The sequence below is a fragment of the Hippichthys cyanospilos genome, chromosome 6 (genome assembly GCF_059441005.1).
Source record: "Hippichthys cyanospilos isolate Australia breed blue-spotted pipefish chromosome 6, RoL_Hcya_1.0, whole genome shotgun sequence".
Lineage (NCBI taxonomy): Eukaryota > Metazoa > Chordata > Actinopteri > Syngnathiformes > Syngnathidae > Hippichthys > Hippichthys cyanospilos.
Window position 1 is genome coordinate 21,542,532 of NC_142374.1, and position 20,440 is coordinate 21,562,971.

The 20,440-nt window shown below is 40.1% G+C and overlaps 1 non-coding gene across 1 annotated transcript; it reads right to left on the bottom strand.

Annotated features, from left to right (window-relative positions):
- Positions 1–19,992: 19,992 nt before the first annotated feature.
- trnay-gua (transfer RNA tyrosine (anticodon GUA)) lies at positions 19,993–20,079 on the bottom strand. Its single transcript is given in 2 exon segments — positions 19,993–20,028; positions 20,043–20,079. It is a non-coding gene; the product is annotated as a tRNA-Tyr (tRNA).
- Between the last annotated feature and the right edge of the window lie 361 nt (positions 20,080–20,440).

Here is a 20,440-nt window from a genome sequence, read left to right on the forward strand (position 1 = left end):
CGCCGGTTAGCGGTAGTTAGTGATGTAATGACAAGGCTCTCTGGACAGTGAACCAGATGTTTGCTACTGACCGTGAAGCCGGACTCGTGGCTCCAACTTTTCATTTGCGTCGTTTTTGGACTAGAAATCAAGACAAACCGAAGCAATGAATCAGAGGTTAGAGCAGGCCCAGAATCATAATTCTTCATTCCATTTTGGACAATTTTGTGTGTGAAGTGATCCTGCCTTGTTGAACTTTGTCATGGTGTCACCATCTGGGTGAAATTTCAGCTCCCTGGTGTGTTATTTTAATGCTTTTCCTTTGATGTGAAATCTCTTTGATGTAAAGACCAACAATTGGACAAAATACCTTGTTAATGATTTTCAAGGCAATGACTGGAACAGTTCATTAGAGGTTGCTTTGTTTTCAAATTAAGAGCAAATTAATTAGAACATGAAGCAATGTATTGCTAAATTGTGGGGCTGTACCCCAGTTTTTTTTTTTTTCCAGATCCATACCAGTACAAGTACTCAACTCATGAGTAGTCGCTGATACCGATACCAGTTACAGATACCACTAAGAAAGACCTACCTATTCTACTGTCAAATATTCCGTAACCCCTGATTGTCAGTGGTGATACGGTCAAATTGTGCCATCAAATAAATTCCATTTGCAACCATTTTGGAATTTATGCATGATGCCATATTGAAGCTTTACCTGTTTTGACAATCTATAATGATTTTTAGCCTCCTAGAAGATGATAAAACTGCTCCAAGAGAACATTCAATACTAGTATGAGATACCTTCACAGGTTTTGATATCTTCAAATTAGGCCAGGTATCAACCAGGTATCGAGTTTTAGGGTAAATGAGTCTTGAGATCCACTGTTTTATTTACGTCAGTAACAATATTTTGAAAATTTTATTTTGCGGGCACTTTTAAAGCACGCTTTCTTGCATCCTCAAAGGAATACTGATGGGCCATCTTGTGTTATTTTAAACCTCTACAATCGCATCAGATTTGGCAAGAATCACCAGATAACTTTCCACTTCTGTGTTATTGAGTTCTTTTGAACCTGAAAAAGTGTGCAAAACCTCAGGCTTCTTTTCGAGGACTCGCATGCTGCGACTTGCTCGCCACACTTACTCGGCCCTCGCCAAAAACCGAGAGGTTAAGACTTGTGACTTCCTCCCACGTGTGCAGGTTAAAAACTTTTCTATTTTTTTTTTTTTTAGAAGGAGGGGGTGAAATGGGCCTTTTGGCGCCAACGCTTGCCAAAATAAGAATTCCTTCCTCCCCCGCACACGTATCTGTCCTTGGCTCCATTTCAGTATTTGAGATAACTCTGCCGTACAGTCTACCCATCCCCCTCATCGTCCTCTTTACACACACACACACACACACACACACACACACACGCATAGATGTTATCTAAGCATTTGCAGCCTAAGTGGTGCGGTAGTGACAGCCAAGACTAATGCTTGTATTTACTTTGTGTCCTAAACTTGCAACAGAGTGCGAATACAAACACGCCAGCTCTCTACATGTGTACGTGTCCTCACGGGGGGGGGGGGTGTGGACCAGGTCAGAATGGAGACAGGAGAAAATGTTGCAATGTAAGCAGCATAGGCGGGCTAACAAAAGGAACAAGGTGGACAACTGCGTACAAACTAAGAAATCACACTAAAAATCCCGGAACGCATCTCCAAATAATCCCACAGCGACAACATCAACAATGACCCGACAAAAACTGGAAGGAAACAGGAAACTGAATACACTCAAAACTGACGAGACAGACAGGGATCGCCTGGGCATGACACAATAGGAGCAGGGAGCTGATTGGCCAACACAAGGGAAGCGGGTAAACTTGGACGCAATCCCACTACCAAGACACTGACGAATGAAACAGAAACAAGCGCTAACATTAACAAAAGACTAAACTAAAACGAAAAACACAGGACAAAAAAAACTGAAAACCACAACACAACAAAACAATACTTTGAAATAACTTGCCAACATACCAACATTATTATGACTCTTATCGTGCGCGTGTTCCCATTTGTGCCTGTGGGTCCCTAAAGAGTTTTTCTTGTCAATCATAATGTGAGGAAAAGCAGGTCAAAGCCGATTAATTCAGGCCGGTTGTCAAGTCCGCCCCCTATCGAGTCCAAGTCAAGTTCGAGTCACAGACGAGTCAAAGGCATAGTCTACACAGAGCCGGGGTCTTTTAAACTGCCGGTAAATGTCTTTGCATTTCTGCGTAACAATCACAAAGTGGATTTTTATGTCATCAATTTACTCTATTTCCCGCCAAAAACGCAGACACCTCACATTAAGAGACGGAGGTTTGCTCTGATTGGACAGAATTTGACAAAACTACTGCCGCCTAGCGGCTTGGCATGCTTATAAATGAATGAAACCGCAACGGATTTGCGTAGCAGCCTTTTTTTTTTTTCAATTTTGTCAACCAAATTATCTTTTAATGACCGTTTCAATGTCACAGATCTAGATTTTTTTTTTCAGATGCGACCCAGCCCACTTCCTGAAACCGATCCATATCCAATCATTTCTCATCTGACTTCAATCCTTGTTAAATACCTCATAAAATTTAAACCACCCGTATTTTCCGCACTATAAGGCGCACCGGATTATAAGGCGCACAATCAGTCAATGACATATTTTAAAACTATTTCAATCACAATATAGTAATACTCAAAGTAATGAGAATAATAACTCAAATAATAACTAAACCCTCAATAGCATAATAACTCAATGTCAATATTAGCAACCTTGTTCAACTGTAAACACACAAAGGAAACAGGTCAAGCTTACTTTGGCAACCGTAGATGCGGAATGAAGTGATAATCTCAATATTGATCCATATATAAGGCGCACCTGATTATAAGGCGCACCATCAGCTTTTTAAAAAAAATAAGGCTTTTAGATGCGCCTTATAGTGCGGAAAATACAGTAATTTTCTCCTCGCTGTGTCCTTAATATTCCCTTGTACCACAATCCATAGGCTCTTCTACAAACGTTTTACGTTCCTGGCGCCAGTTTGTAGGCTGAATTTTTCATAAGTTTAGCAAAACAAAAAAATCGTGGAAAAAAGTACACTGTGTTATTGCATATTGAGGGTTTGAAAATGACATTTTGACTGCTACTTCATGAATGAATTAACCATGGCGTGATTATTATATTTCACATGATCGTGCAGCCCTATACTGGACGAAAGTTTGTTTACAATATCGCCGCTCGCGTTATCGCAGAAAATACAAAATCTGACGTGCAGACTGTATATTGAATCCAATGCGCCAGACAGTGAACTGAAAAGAGAAAGTGATCTGACTCACTGCTGACAAGCGGTTTTCACACACCGTGGAAGGCACAAGTGAACATAATTCCTCCCACTCGCACACCTGCAGACTGCACCCCCATCTCCAGATACACACGCTCACAAAATGGCACTGTTGCAAACCACAAACCCCACCCAGTCATCAGCAGGTTGGCCTTTGCCCTCCGAGCCCGTGGGGATGGAGGCTGACAGAAGCCCGCCCGCGCGTACGGATCCGGCGTGATTCACAGCGGGAGAAAACACTGAGCCGATTGTGCTCGCCGTTTGCTTGCGGAGGCTTTTGTTACATTGCAAATGTGTTGTCCAGCTGCGCGCAAAAAAACATCACGGGGTCACAATCCATGTGACACGAGTCAATAAATGGATGGCGTTTGCGTTCAAAACCTTCCGATTTAGGTTGAAAATTTCAGAGTCGGGTAACCAACGTTAGCAAGAGCAGCGCGCTAGGATTTTGGAGTGTTTTGTGTACAAAACAAGGCCTGAGGCCTGACTCAGGTACCCAGTTTTGTTTTGTTTTTTTAGTGTCTACTATAGTGGACCCCCACCATACGAAATCATTCCGTTGCGGAATTGGGATCGTAAGGCGAAATCGTCGTATTGCGGGCGATAGAAATCCATGCTAATGAGCTAATTCGTGCAAAAGCAGGTAAAAACGTCCAAATTAGTATATAAATATTTAAGATTTGTAACAAAATAATATGGTAATTAAATAACATCATAAATAAAAAATGTATAAAGGAAAAAATACATTTTATTTACCTTTGGAGTGTCGTGACTTGAGATACTTATGGACACAATCCCGAACAAGGGTAGCCTAGCTTAGCCGAGCCTTCTTCGCATTTCTTGATTATCTGCAGCTTGGTTTCCATACTATTCTTCTTCTTACTTCTCCCTTTAGCATCACTAGCAATCTTGGGACCCATGGCTAACCAATTAAAGTTTGAATTACGCACTAAAATGTACAATAAATACAAAATTGTAAGCACTCACACGAGATCAAGTCTTTAGCATATTGACATCATAGTGACACTGTGACGCTGACCAATAGCAGACCAGCATCTTAGTGATGCCAACCAATAGCAGACCAGCATCGAAGGGCTACCGTGACATTGACTTGTAAAAGTTGTGCGACTCGCACATCATACGTAGGCACACTGACCACCATGTTTGAATGTTGTAATTGTTGATGCCGTAAAGCGGGAAAAATGCCGTAAAAAGGGGATGAAAAAACGAAGTATTCCACTTCGTAGTGTGAAAACATTAAAATGCTAATTAAGGATGCTAAAAAAAAATTCACTTCGCTGATGTCATTTTGTACGGCGCCTGTCAGCAGTTAGCGTTGGTGCCACTGTTAGCAGTTAGCAGTGTTAGCAGCAGCGAGCAGCACTGTATGCTAGTAGCATTAGCGGCTAGCAGCCCTCAGCTACCTCACCTTGGCTCGGGAAGTCCATCAGATTACTTTTCAAAGACGCTTTCAAAAACAACTGATAGTTCCCGTTCCTTCTGATCACTTTTTGACAAACCGGTCTTACGTTTCAGCAAACAAAACTCACTTTTTTGACCTTATTTCTTCTGGTATATTATTAAAAAATCTCTAATGTTTGTTGAGTATACAAAAGCCTACTGCTAAACAGTTTCAATTTAAGGGAAATGGATGCAAAAGACAAGTCAGTGAAAGCATCTTTTGTCCTCGTACAGCTTGCTCTGTTTGTGATAAAAAACGCCAATAACTTCAGCCATTGTAAACACTCGCATAAACAGAAAATATGAACGTAGTAAAACTAAGTGACCTAAGGTCTGAGCACTTAAAATCTGTGACAGAAACCCAAAGAATGACTTGAACTTTAGTTGTCCATGACCCAACGGGAGCCCCAGTTTAATTGAAGGCTAACCACTGGACCTAAATGAGTTTTGTCTCACTGTTGGGGGGTGGCCGCACGCGGGTCCAAGAATCCGCAGACTTTCGGGCGTCGCCGGCCCTCCTGCCGCCGTCGAAATGTTATTAACTGTGAAGCATACAAGGCTGGGACCAAAACCCCGGAAGCGAATTGCTAACTTGCATTTTATGCGGTGGATTCAGGTAAAAATTGGAATCGTGTTTATTTGCTAGTCCACTTTACAGTTCGTCAGCCGGGTTTTACAGCTGCCCAACACTGACTCACTTGTTCTCATTGTCGTTTGAGGTCGTGACATTGTTAACGACGCTTGAAAACCTTTAAGTGACTCAGCTTCATGTTATGGCAAAAAAAAGTGTGTAAAAGTAGTCACTGTTTAATCCTGAAAACGTTTTTTGTGTGTGTGTGTGTGAAGAGGATCTAATCATCACATGATGCAAATGTGTCCATTGTGTAAAAAATGCTGCACATCTGCAAAGATGACCATAAAAGTCAGCTTGCTAAACTAAAATAATAAAACAACACTATTAAAAGTTGTAAAACTCTCCTGAGAGCCACCCTCATAATTTTTGTCCACTGTAGTGGACATTCCTTTTTTATTTATATATTTGGACTAATTGGTGCCTAGTAAGTCCATTCCAATGACGTTTCACGTGTTTGGGTGTGATCCAATTCACTTTGCTGTCTTGCTGAGACATTAATCCACCAACCTATTAATTTGCGTCCACCGGCATGTCCATTGTGTCTCATCAAGACAGCAAAGTTACTCGCATGCCTCACAGACACGAGAACAATTCGAAATGTCCTCTTAGGACCCCACTCGGACTTAGCAGGGTAGCTGCTAAAAGTTGTAAAATGCTCCTGAGAGCCACCCTCATAATTTTTGTCCACTGTAGTGGACATTCCTTTTATACTTATATATTTAGACTAATTGGTGCCTAGTAAGTCCATTCCAATGACGTTTCACTTGTTTGGGTGTGATCCAATTCACTTTGCTGTCTTGCGGAGACATTACATCCTCCTGAGCACCAATCTATTAATTTGCGTCCACCGCCATGTCCATTGTGTCTCATCAAGACAGCAAAGTTACGCCACGAGAACAATTCGAAATGTCCTTTAAGGACCCCACTAGGACTTAGCGGAGTAGCTCCAACGAGTGAAAAGATATCGACCAAAAACCAATGTCCACCACAGTGGACACAATGAATTTTCTGTATCTCAGACGCTGACTTGTCTTCGAAATGAAACCCCTGTGGTCCTGTGCTAAAAAAAATCATAAAAATAAATAAGTTTAGCGTGTTTACAGCCACAACTTTGCATGCGTTTGTCCCTGGCGGCCTTTTGCAGTTTACCGTACGGTCTGGAAATAGCTCTGGCCTTAGCGCGGCGTGTTTATACGTGACGCCCGCTTCTAAAAGCGGAGGGTGGGCTGCCTCCCAGTCAAATCACGAGCTCAAAGTGCGGTTAGGCTATTCTTAGCATAACGTAGCCTGTGTGGAGCCGTGAGTGCGTCTTAATGGGTGCGTGGAGTCTGCCAGACGGAGACAAGGGGATGCCTGTGTCCGCCCCCTACCTATTAATTCTCTTGGGTTGGGGGGGCTTTTGGCTAGCCGCAGCTAAATTGAGCTGTTTGTATATCCAGACCCGGCGTGGACTCCCGCAACTTATGTGTTCTTTGTGTGCCAGCGGTGCGCCGTGAGGGAGTCCGCTATGTGTTAAGGGGTGCGGGAAATCCATTTAGATGATGATAATGGCCCCTGAAATGCTGACTGACTGTTTATGGATGTGTCAGAGCCTCACTTTTATTTATGGGTCAATATTTACATGCTGGCGCGGAGCAGCTGATGGATACAAGTTATAGATGGATATGATAGGGCAGATATGAATGGGGCAGTTTAACTCTGTCAGGAATATGCTTGAAGAGTGCAAAATTGGACATTTTTTGCGATTTTTGACGTTGGGATGAGAGGTCACACACTCATTATTTTCAGGTTTGTTTGTTTTTTATATGCTAGTTGTTATTGACGTGCATTTTTAGCACTCGGCAGCATGAAAATGCCAACTTAGAGTAAACCTTTGGGGCAAATTATTTGAACGTACTTGCAGGTACGGTCAAAAGCATTTTCAACTGTATTGAAATGTTTTTTGAATATTCTGAATGATTGGTTTTCTAACATAAATACTGTATAAAAAATAAATGTATATAGTTTTTACTTACAAAAAAGTACTTTTAAAAACTGTAATACATATAAATAAAATATATACACATATAAATGAATTCTATACTTACATTATGCATACATGCGATATATAAATATACATATACATATATAACTTGTATACATTTAATAAATAGATATATTATACTTATATATATATATATATCCCTGTATATTAAATATAATATTACACAATGCTATAAAATATAAATAATATAACATAATATATACTGCACCGCTATTATTATAACACATAATTTATACACATACCTACTATATAACCAACTAATGGCAAAACGTATGGCACATACATTCAAACATAACGTGCAAATATGTCTAAATGTATTTGTAGACGAGATACCAAAAACGTGTTCCCATAATGCCATAGGGTGTTGACTAGCATACATTTTAGCATGGGGCATGCTATGCTTTTAGCATTTAGCTTACAAATATGTTCAAACGTATTGCAAATATATTTGAATGTATTTGCACGCACGTTTGAATGTATTTGTTGAAGATTGGACAAAATTCTGCACAAATGGTAATGATTTTCAAGGCCATGACAGGAACATTTCTTTTGTTTTTGGTTTTCAAATTAAGGGCAAATTAATTGGAACAGTTCCCTTTGAAGTGAAATGCCTTTGATGTTACTGTTACAAAATAAAACTGGTCAAAATACTGCACATGGGTTAATATTGTTTTTTTTTTACAAGGGTTAGGGTTATTTTTTTTAATAATGCAAATAATTTTGTCTTTGCTGAGTACTAATAATCATGATTGGCCCTGAAGAAAACAAAACTAATTAGTCTATTTCTTTTATCACAAATATCTGATATTCCTCGTCAAATTCAGTGGGATTTCTTTACCATTATTTATCAAATTATATGAATATTGACCAATTTAAATGTGAGGTACATAATTTCCATAACACGTCCAGTTGAAGAAGTAGCAGACCGCAAGGGGACAATGGCCGCTGCCTGCATGCCTTCCCTGTAGTACACAATGTTCTGGGTCAGAGCAGCTGGCCTGAAGCCAAGCCTCTGGACTTGGAACCAGCTCGCTTTCACTGCTTCCCCCAATCGCAAGATCACTGTCAAGATCAAACCAATCCGCACGCACGAGTCTACCTTTTCAGATCATGTGATCTTTTTACTTCACAAGAGTCCAAATTCTGCACCGATAAATCATTTATTTGATGATCTTGATGCGCGATTCTTCGTCAACAACCCCCATGCAAAAAAAAAAAAAAATGTTTGGAATGAAAACAATGACCTGTTTTTGTTTGTTGACATAATAACATTTTAACACCAGTAAACAATTGAATCTAACCAGGTTTCAATTGGAACTTTGTGAACAGAACATTTATTTTAAAAGTACCCTTGCAAATATATTAGGGTTCTTCAGGGGCTACTTGATATTTTTAACAGTTTCTGCAGAAATCCAATCCGATTTGACGCATTTTCAAATTAAGAGCAAATGAATTGGAACATGAAGCAATTTATGGCTAAATAATTTTTCAAAACTTTACTCAAATCTTTCTTGCACCTCAAGTTTTTCGCTCATCACACAGTCCCAAAAAAAATTTCCAAGTGAAGGATTGGAACCATTTTGTCTTGCTTCATCCTGGCAAATTTGCTTTTGTATGAAAGTTTTGATCAGATATTTTCTTTCAAATTAACTGCCATTAAGGAGGCCCCATTGTCCACAATGCAACTTTCATGTAATCATCCACGCGTTGTACAAGCTACATTCTTTGGAACGTGATTTATTGCTTCCAAATTTCAACATTCTGACTACGTGCACCAATGACTCAACAAGATAGACATCAACAAAAGATGAATTGATAGCTTTGGGAACCTTGGCGTGAGCGTGACCCTGCAGCGCCGTCACAATGAGAGATTGTTGGAAATCAGGAACGGGGGGGGGGGGGGGCTTGTGGACTCCTAATAGTTACTCATTTCTAACCTGGAGGTGATCATTTTATGACCTTATGATTGACAGCGTGAGCAGGGGAGCCGTGTGAATGCGGCCTTGTTCCGAGGGTTCCTTCTTCCTTTGGGTGACGGTCAGAAATCCTTCACTCAAAATAGCATTTTTAAGTCTAAATTGAGTACAGTGGACCCCCGTGTTACAGCGTCCCTGGCGTACGTTTATTTTCATGTTGCGAGTTTTTTCGTGTCCTCTTTACGGTATTTTCCCGGCTTTGCGACAAAAACAACTGTCATGACCCTAGGGGGTTGGCTGTGTTTGTGTTGTTTTGTCACCATCCGCAGGCATTTTTAGGTAACTACATTTATTTTCAGTTTCCGTCCCTGCAGCGCGTCACTACAATTCTGGTCTGCTATTGGTCGGCGTCTCTTCACGGAGATGCCGGTCTGCTATTGGTCGGCCTCACTTGTTTCAAAATGGCGGAAGGGTGAAGCTTTGTTCTATCGCTAAAGCGTTAGCCATGAAAGTGTTAGCCATGGGTCCCAAGATTGCTAGCGATGTTAAAGAGATGGAAGAAGATGATTTTTATGGAAACAAAGCTGGAGATAATCAAGAAATACGAAGCTAGCCTAGCCTAGGCTAGCCTTACTAAGGAATATAGGCATAACAAGCGCCACTCAAAGGTAAATAAATCCTTTCTATATGTTTTATTGATGATGTTGTATGAATGAAAATCCATTCCCATTCATCAAGTTCAAATCGAAGGCATGAAGGCATGAAAAAAAACAACAACGTTGGTTCGCCCTTGCGACCAGGTGTGACGCGAGCCTCCATACATGCCCCGGTGTGGACGTCTCCTACCCGCTGCGCACAAGCGCTGGTGGGAGGACTTTTCATTCTTTTCAAAGCGAGTCAGCCTTCTTGGGTGGTCCTCGCCATGTGCCGACTCCCCGAGAGCGCGGATATTTGTATACGTGTGTTTGTGTGCGTGCATGTATTAAGGACTTAGATTTTGTCCGCGTGGCTTTGCCAACGTGGACATTTTTTTTTTTTTTTTTTACCCCTTAATGCCCTTCTAATTAGCGTGTGCAGATGTTTAGGAGGGTGCTAATCCAAAGCGGGCAGCAAGTGGTTATGACATAACTGAATGCAGATGGAACTGTGTCACTTGTGGTCCAATATTAAGAGTAAAAATATCCTGTCTTTTTGTCGGAGGGAAGGAACAGGAATTCACGGGTGCAAAGGATTCACCTTTTTGGTGGAAATACTATACTGATTTTGTTATGATTTAAGAGAATCAATAAGAAAAAAATGCTGAAATTGACAGCAGATGATTAAAACATGTAAAGTTTCAAATTGCAACCGTTCTGACATTTCTGTGTGATTGCAGCTGGACATGCGAGATTTTGTGTACAGAAGTTATTATTGTCCAAATTTTGGACCATATAAAACCATTATAATTACAATTTTTGACATGCATTTGAATCGGATTTATGACATTGATTTTCCCGCGATTGTTGCGGCATTCCATTGAGCGGCGATCAAACTGGGTCAGCAAGCAAATTTTTTGTTGACGTGTTTCACCACAAGACAGTAGGTGGCGGTAGAAACCAGTCTAGTGTCATACCATTGACCATACCATTTTTAAATTTGAATTTTTAAAAAAAAATTATGAATACATTTAACCTACCTGGATCGAACTGATGCCACAGAGCAATTTGAGTGAAGGAAAAAAATATACGTGTTTTTTTTTTTTTTTACACGTAAAAATCTGCAATTCATAATATTGACTTTTTTTTATTATTTTACGCTTCACTCACACTTTAATTGGATATTAAAGTTTTTTTTTCAATAGTAAAAGTTAATATTTTGTCAATAATTAATCTGATAACTACCATATTTTCAGCACTATAAGCTGCACCAAAAAGCCTTCAATTTTCTCATTATGCAGCTCATGAACTGCGAGTTTTTATTTTTAGGGAAGAAAAAATAAAATGACTTAATAAAAGTAAATTATTCATTTTTTTACCGTTGAATTTCAGTTATAAGTGTCTTCTTTTACTCTTAGATTTTGTAAAACGCCCTGTTTGAACTTTTTATATGCTATATATGCTCCCATTTTGAAACAACATATAAAGCGCAAAAACCTTGCATTTTTGTAAAAGAAACCACGATTTTATCGAATAAAGCCAGAAACTGTTTTTTAATCAACAAAACAATATATCTAAATGTTTTTGGTTGTAATTTGATTAAAAAAAATAAAAAATTGAATCAAATTGGTTCAAATTCTATTAATAAAGTTTGACTGACTGTTTTGTTGACATTCTCTTAAGCGCAGCTCCATCTAGTGGATGCATCACGTAACCCCAGTCACTACTGTAGCTTCTATTCTATGCGCCTTATAATGCGGTGCGCTTTATTTATGAAAGCAGTTTTAAAATAGTCCATTCACTGATGGTGCAATTTATAATCCGGTGTGTATAATGGTGTGGAAAATACGGTAAATGTTTACATTTTTTTTTACGTACAATTAATGCATTTAAAGCCATTTTTTTCACTTGCTGTCAACTCCAAATGACAAGAAGTTGCAAAAATGGGAATATCTGGGGGTAGGGTGTTATTTTCTCTTGCAACATTTTTTGAATTATGATTTCTGGCCCAAGTGGACTCGAATACTTGGCGTCACAGACATCGATTTCATCCAAGTGACAATCAAATCTGTTGTCTAATTTATCTTCCCAAGTGCTCCAACATGTCGATTGTGCAAAGAAGAACCCAGGAGAAATAACGGAAACAGAAATGTGGGTGCTGCGTGTGTCTATAATGTTGTGTTTAGACATCCCTAAATTTTCTTGCACTTAAGAAAACATTTGTTGAAATATTGCCAAAACAACCATATGTTTGCCGTTAGCAATAAAACAATAAAAACATGGCCACAATGCATTCCAATGAGCATCCTATAAGTCCTCTTCAACCCACACGAGTTTGTGAATATTTTAATATATTCGTTCAAGTCAACACTAGCTACAATGAGCAACTTGTATTGCAGTAAAATATTAATATCACTATGGGAAAACTACAGCCTGGGGTCCATATGCGGCACAGTAAGCTTTTTAATCCGTTCAATCAAACTTAAAAGAAATTATCAGTCAGGGCAAGAGTGATAATATTCATATCCTGACGGAACTATCAGTGTTTTAAAATTGTAACTGTTCGCATTAAAAAAAAAAATATTTGTTTAATTTTAATTTATTGGAAGAGTCATTTCAATAAATAGTTGAATAGCTGAGTTTTTTCCGTCTATTGTACATTGTCAGAAAGATGTCATTACGATGCTCTAAAATCAAGTTTATTCGTTATTTTTTCCAATTAACAATACTTAAAGCTTAAACACTCTAACATAATATCGGAGGGCCTAGGATTAGCGTTAGCCTCAACATTAGCAGCAAATTTAGTAAATTTAGTTATCAAATTTAGTCATCAAATGCCAAAGACGTAATTACACGTTTTTAACAGTCCAGACATTGAATCCTAGGTACCTCTTTATATATGTTTTTCTCTATATAAAAAATAAAATATCACAGCTCACCTGTTGGTCATGTGACGTTCATAAACTGCACCGTGATTGGCTGTTAGCTAAGCCTTCAGCACATGTGAAAAAGTCCTCTTAAAAGTTCTCAGCAAGTATTTTCTTGTATTACTTGTACACTAAATATCATTAGTTGTCAAATTTAGTCACTGAATGCCAAAGACCTAATTTTACGTTTTTAACGGTCCAGACTTTCAATTCTAGGTACTTATTTAATTTTTTTTCCAAATCTAAAATATGAAAAAAAAATATATTATGGCTCACTTGTAAACTCAACCGTGATTGGTTGGTTCTTAGCTGAGCCTTCAGCACATGTGAAAGTGTGTTTTTAAAAGTTCTCTGCACACATTTTCTCGTATTACTTGCGCGCGAAAAAACATTTAGTTGTCAAATTTAGTCATTGGATGCCAAAGACGTAATTTTACGTTTTTAACAGTCCAGACTTTCAGTCCAAGGTACTTTTTGGATTTTTTTTCCAAATCTAAAAGGTGAAAAAATAAAATATCAGGGCTCATTCGTCGTTCATGTGACGTTCACTGACATCCGGGATGAATTGACGCTTTTCACCCAGCCTCGAATCGGTGGCAACCCGCCGCCCACTTCTCCGGAGTGAACCTTCCATTGTCTCCACGCACACACATGCTGACAGCTCGTTAATGAGCGGTAATAAAGGTCCTGTGTAAACACATCTGTTGGCGCTGAGTTAGCAGACAGTAAAAGGCGGCCCGGTCAGATTGTAAAAAAAAAAACTCGGCCCGGCGGGCCCGGGCACGGAGCGGCCTTTATCAGCACACTCGTCCTTGCTCTTCGGGCACAGCTGCTCGCCGCCGTTGTTTGCTCGTCGGCCGTCTTTTGCGGGAGCCGTGTTTGAGGGATGCGGCGAGGAAATTCGTCTCACCTCGCTCGCCGTGTTTTATCACCGTCGGTTTATCTCGCCGCATCCGATCCGGCCTTGAAATAACTCGGCCACTGTTTGCAGTCTTCCAAAGTTAAGCATTTACGCATTGGGGTATACAGTACTTGGCGCGATGAAATCGAAAGTACACCAGCTTCTCTAAGCTTTTTGTTTTTAAAACAAGATCTCATCCTTGCATGCCGCCACCTCCCTCCGTCAAATGACCTCCATACTTTCTGTTTTTTCAGGTCAATTGATTCAGAAGTGGCGCCGCGATGGAAGAGTGGTTAGAAGGAGTCCAGGGTTCAATTCCAGCTCGTTTTGCCCTTCCCGTGTGGAGTTTGCATGTTCTCCCCATGCCTGCATGGGTTCTCTCCGGGCACTCTGGCTTCCTACCGCACTCCAAAAACATGCATGGTAGGTGTACTGGACACTCTGATTCAAAGGTGTGTAAACTGTGGCCCGGGGGCCATTTGCGGCCCGTCATCTTCATTTATGCGGCCCACGGCATGTATTAACTCTTGGACGAGACTTCTCGTCTTTTAAAATTGTAATAACAATAATAAATAATAAAATTCTCGTCAAATACGTTTTTTTATGGAAGGTGGCTGACACCCTTGACTAATGCTTAGCTAATATAAGCCAGTTGAGCACTGTAGTGATAACTGTGACCATCGGATGGCAGTGTTTCCACACATACAACGTAGATATTCCCTACATGCAATTCAAAGTAAGGAATGGAAGTCAATCATCCATATGATACCACCCATATTTCCGTAGACAGAGCACACAAAATTCTGTTGGCCTTGAAAGATGAGTGAAAATGCTAAATATACCGGCCCTCTAGATGTTTCCTTTTCCGATAACGCTTGGCACTGAAAGTTAACCCTTGTGCAGTTGACTTTGGTTTAAGTTTAGTTTCCAGTCACCCTTCAGTTCTCCCTACTGGCACTGTCCTACTGTCCCACCGTTGATGTCCCCGTGACTTTGTCTGTCCCTCCAAGTCCGATATTTATTGAGTAATACATTTAGTTTCGGAGTTTTATTAGTTTTTTTCACTCCCGTTTTTGTCCTTGTTGATTTTTTCACCTCTATCATGTTAAATATTTTTCGGAACCTGTTTCCCGGTTTCCCTGCATTTGGGTCTACATCCCCACACCTGTCACCACCATGCCTCCACCTACTGCTTGAACTAGGATAGGCACCAGCAAGCCTGCGACCCTAAAGTGGATAAACAGTTATAAAAAAAAATGATTCAGAAGTATGTGTAACTTCTTCTTGTGCAAAAGCACTCTGCAAAAGGGCAATTTAGTTGCACCTCCTCCCCTCCAAAAAACTGAAAAAAAAATCTGATGTTAAATCAATTTGACCAAAAAATGCTTATGATATATGATATGAAACATTTGCTGCATTGTTTCATCACATTTTTTTATGTTGGTTCTCGGAGGACTGAAATGGACCCTGCTCTACTGTGTGTGCGTGTGTGTGTGTGTAGGGACAAGTGCCAGTAAGAGGGAGGTACGCTAAGAGGAGGAGGAGGAGGAGGATTTTGGATATCAGTGTTTGCTCTGGCCGGCTTCCAAAGGACTCTTTGGCTTCTCTCAACTGACTATATTAAGAAATGGAGATGAGCGAACGGGTGAAAGTGACCCAAAAGTGATGGCGGATCAGGGGAGGATGTCGCGCGAGCGAGAGAAATAACGGGTTGACCGTCCTTGACTTGCGAGCTCCACAATGACAATGTGGAGGAGGGTGGGAGTAACATGAGAAAGAGGAGGCCAGTAGGTAGGAAGTTGAAAAAAAAAAAAAAAACAGTCAACATTGGAATGAAAACTGGGAGTACTGTAATTCAATTGGGTTTCTTTTCAAATTAAGAACAAATGAATTGGAATATGAAACACTTTATTGCTAACTGGTGTTCTAGTGGCTCCTTTGCAAAATATTGTAAGCTTTTTTTTTTTGATATTCCATTGATTGACATGCCAACAAATGGCTGGTTTGTGATTCTTGACTGAAAAAATATTCACAAGCAGATTCAATTGATAAAAGTTTGAGAACAACACCAGAGAAAAGATATCAAACTGAGAAAATAAAACAGCTTACAGAGGACCCCCGGGTTATGGCACCCCTGGCTTACGTTTTTTCCATGTTACGGAGTGAATTTTTTTCGTCCCCTCTTTACGGCATTTTCCCCGCTTTACAGCATCAACAACACACACAAAATTCAAACTTAGCGGTCAGTGTGCGTGCGTATGACTGTGAGTCGCACCACGCTCATACGTCACGACATGCGTCACTGCATATGTCACTAAAATGCTGGTCTACTATTGGTCGGCGTCACGGTGTCACTAAGATGCCGACATGCTAAAGATTTGATCTTGTGTGCTTACAATTTTCTATTTATTGTGCATTTTAGTGCTTAATTTAAACTCAAATTGGTCCCATGGGTTCCTAGATTGCCAGTGATGTTAAAGGGAGAAGTAAAAAGATTAGTATGGAAACCAAGCTGGGGAAATACGCAGAAGGCTAGGCTATGCTAGGCTACCCTCGCTAGCTCAAGTCACATTATTCAAAAGGTAAAATGTAATTTTTCCTTTTAATATTTTTTTTATTCATGATGCTATTTAATTGTATACATGTATATTACATATAAGTAGCACTTACTATACTATTTATGACTCATTTTTAATATGTATATACAATTTGAATGTTTTTACCTGTGGTTTTATACGCATTAGCTAATTAGCATAGCTTCCTATTGTCCGCCATATGACAATTTCGCCTTACAATCCCAATTTAGGAACGGATAAATCTATAATAAACGAATAAACCAGTACTTTCTTTGATGTTACAATAACTATTTATCCAACTTGAGATATATATATTTTTTTTTTTTATCCAAAAAAATCAACACTTGTAGCTTTAAATCCGAAAGACTTACGACTACCCAAGCCGCACATTTTCACTGTCACGCAAACCCGCAGGTTGAGCATAAAAACCATGCACGTCTTTGATCGGGACAAATGTATCCAAGGCGGCGTTTACGCTATGCTATGTAGTGACTTTACAGTGGCCCTCTGTTCTTTTTATGTCCGTCCTTGTTGAGGTCCGCTAGCGGGGAGCCACATGTGTCCCGCGTCTGCGCCCGTGACATCACAGCCCGGCCCAGATGCGACGCGGCAGCCGGATCAAAGTCGCTTTGATAATGTCGCCGAGGTTTACACAACAACCGTCTTGGGGCACGAGATGCTTTGCGCAAAAGCTTTGATTTTGTTCGCGCTCGCAAAAATGGAGGCAAAATGAAACCGTTGACGCCTGGATTTATGTACAAGGGAAAAAAATTGAAAATTTTTCTAGTAGATGCTGAATTGGGGATTTTAATTTGAGTATAGTGGATAAAAAATACTATAAATTTAAGTATGATGCGAATTCGCAGGCAACTTTTGTGTGAGTTCAGTGCTAAGCCACTAGGTGGCAGTAGTTACTCCAAATTTTGTCCAATCGGAAAGGTGGCAGTAGTTTCGCCAAATTTTGTCCAATCGGAAAAATGTCCTGTCTCTTTTTGTCACCGTCATCGACATCTTTGATTTATGATTGCTACGTGTAAATGCGGTTCTGGAGAATTTTGCAATTCTCCACTTCGGTGGGAGTTTTTGAGATCTTTCATGCCGTGGCGAGAATTGTGGAAGGTGTGGACCTAATTGCAGGGAGGAGGACAAGCATGGAGTGCTCAAAATACCGTAATTCTCCAAATATAGGATACACCTGTGTATAGTTCATGCTCTTAATTTTAGGGCCAAATTCTGTCGGATTTTTTTAATTTACCGCACCAACAGTTTGGTGACAATGTAAAAACTATGGCATCGATCTCATCTTTGTAAATACATATTTTCTCGTGTTCACATTTAAGCTATATAGTTGTTTAGTTAAGTGTGTTTCAGATTTCCTACATTGCGAGCGGTCAGTGAACTTCTTTTTGCCATAAATACCCAAAGTTGTGCACCATCCACTAAGTTTATGATTGTCTGTGTATGTATATGCCAAAAGTTCCCCAACTTTTCCCAAAAAATTAAGGCCAAAATTATGGGTGCGTCCTATAAACCATAACTTAGAAATTAGAATTATTTTCCGTTCGAGGAAGATTGATTTGTCACCCGCATAAGCCAAGTTTTGACTTACATATGTGCATTTTTATATTGGAAGTATTCTTACTTACAATAATTCCCGTAATGGGACAAGCTCAGGAGGGAACGTCAACTGGCTGTTAGCATCAAGTGCCGGTTGCAGCTAACAGCAGTTTGTGTTAGCTGAGGTTGTTACGGCATTATTATCAATCAAAGAAGTGGGCAGACCGAACCAATGTCCGAGTCATTCCTCGTTCACGCGCAGGAATATCACAGGAAAAAGTTATGATGTTTCCAGCTGATTCAATTTCGAGTTCACCGGTTAGAGAACACCAAAATGTATTCTATTTTGAATTTATTTGCTATTTTGATAATCGACCAGGTCTGAAAAGCCATTATTCATTTACAATGAGCTCAAAATGCTTTTTAGCTTTTCTCGTGCACGCCCGTCTGAAACTTTTTTTTTTTTTTTTGGTGTGTTTTTGTGGTGAGTTGGCCGAGGCCTGCAAATTCGGCAACAGGAAGACGATTCTGGAGATTAACGAGACAGGAAGGAGGCCGATACAAGACGTACTTCCGGCACTAGGTCGTAAACATTTTGCGGTCAGATTTGATGTCCCGCGCTTGACGATAAGGACGTCCCTCTGATCCCTGCGTCTTATCACTCCGAGTCGCGTAAGCGCTCCGGGGACGGCTCATTATGCACATCTGACAAAAAAAGAGCAAAACAAAGCGTGTTTATATGTCTCCACAAAGGCAAAACACACAACATCTTCGTGTCGGAGGCGTTTGTTTGCTTACTTTGCTCCGCCCCTCCCCTTCCCCTGCAATCCTGCAAGTGTCCCTTCAGCCTGACACTGTCTTAAAATCTTTGCGCTTTCCTTTGTGGGATGAGGTGAAAATCCACTTGGATGCAAAATAAAGACGGGGATTTAATCTGTTAGCACTTACAGTCAAAAGGCCACTCGGAGGGATCAAAGCACTCTGCTTTCAAAGTCAATGTTGCGCCTTGAAAGGAAAATTTGACCCAAGTAATGTTTAGGATTTAGTTTCGAAATAACTAGAATTATTTGTTTACGATAGAAAGGGTAAGCTTTCGTGTTTTTTTTTTGTTTTGGTTTTTTTCCATCCAGATCCAAAGGGGCCTGCCCACAGTAGCTGAGAATTACGGACAAAATTTCAGTACTTCAACCGGTCACATTTTGGAACCGAGCAGGATTCTTATTCATTTGGATGATTTGACAAGATGGCTGATGTATGGCAGATATATTGAACTAAAATTTGTAACCTTATGCAGTATTTTGACCATTTTTGGGTCCTTTTCTTCTATTCAGTTTTTTAGCTCAAAAAAAAAAAAACATTCACACACACAATCACGCCTTAGGACAATTTCGTGTCCAATATAACTAACATGCATGTGGGATTAAATCAGAGTGTCCGGAAAAAAAAAAAAACACGCGGGCACGGGAAGAACACGAAAACTCCACACAAGAAGGACAGGGCCAAAAGTGAACCCGTAACCTCCGCATATGATTTGTATGTGCTAACCACTCTCTATCCATATTTAAACTTGTAAATCATGAATTTTTCTCATGCGTCACTCATTACTGCCACCTACTGTCTTGAGGTGAAACACAAGTCAACAAAGAATTTTCTGTTTGCTGATATACTTTGACCGCCACTCAACTGACTTGTTGCAAAAGTCGCAGGAAAAATCAATTTAATGAATCCTATTAAAATGCACCTAAAAAATTGTAATTATAATGGTTTTCTATTGGCCAAAATTTGGACAATTATTATTTTTGTACACAAAATCTCGCATGTCCCGCTGCAATACCATATAAATGTCTGCTGCATTTTGAAATTTTACATGTTTAATCATCATTTGCTGGAAATTTCAGCTCGCTAATCTTTTTTCCCCATTGATTCTTTTATGAGGATAAATCAAAGAAATGTCCATAATTTGTAACATAATTCCACCAGTATAATCCACTGCCAAAAAGTTTTCCTTCGAGCCGGATTTGAACCAGCGACCTAAGGATCTCTGCAATTGCCACTACAGTCCTCCGCTCTACCAACTGAGCTATCGAAGGAGATAAGGGGAGACCCGAACATTGCCCTTATGTCAAATAACTAATCAGGATTGCGGAGCGTGTGAACCGAGACGTCTGTCGTCCTCTGGCCACGACTTCTCTCAACGGTCACATGGGGGCATACTTGAACCGGCAGTACCAAAGCTCCTCACTCACGCTGGCCTGTTGCGAAACACACACGTAAAAATGCACACGCTGACACATCAACGCACATTCACACACTTCTCCTCGCCAAGGGCCACCGGCCGCCCCTCCTTTTGACAAGCCACAATTGCCTTTCACTCAGTAAAACATACACACGTCTGTTTCAACACACACACACAAATTCATGATGCAACACTTGCTGACGCACACTTCCCAC